Below are 493 nucleotides of genomic sequence, written 5' to 3' on the forward strand. Positions count from 1 at the left end.
AGCTCCCGACGTGGCCGGGTGGAGGACTGGGCGAGCGGGTCTTGGAGGGGACAGGTGTCCACGCCTCCGCCACATCCACGCCCCAGGCAGCTGGTCCATGCAGGGCCGCCCGCGGGTGGAGGTCTTGGGGGTGGGGCGGGCAGGTGTACCGCCCGGCCAGGGACCGAGGCGTCGGCGAGCTGGGCTTGCAGAGGCCGCCCTTGAGTGCAGGAAGAGCCTGGGATTGCAGGGGCCGCCCTCGGACGGACATGTGGTCGAGACTTTGGGAGGGAAGGTTGGCCAACCAGCGGGAATAGCCAGTGTGGGCTTGCTGTGGGACAGAAGTCACAGGCGGCCACAGGCGCTGTGGGAGGAGTCGGTGGACTCGGTGACAGCAGCCCCCTTCCCCCTCCCCCCACCTGTCTGCATCCACTCCCCTTCCCTCCCCCAGGACGCAGCTGGAGTCTGAGGATGAGCTCTGGCTCCGGAGTCCGGGCCTTTTTTTTTTTTTTTT

This window comes from Carlito syrichta, unplaced genomic scaffold, assembly GCF_000164805.1.
Source record: "Carlito syrichta isolate Samal-C Ts95f unplaced genomic scaffold, Tarsius_syrichta-2.0.1 Scaffold113490, whole genome shotgun sequence".
Lineage (NCBI taxonomy): Eukaryota > Metazoa > Chordata > Mammalia > Primates > Tarsiidae > Carlito > Carlito syrichta.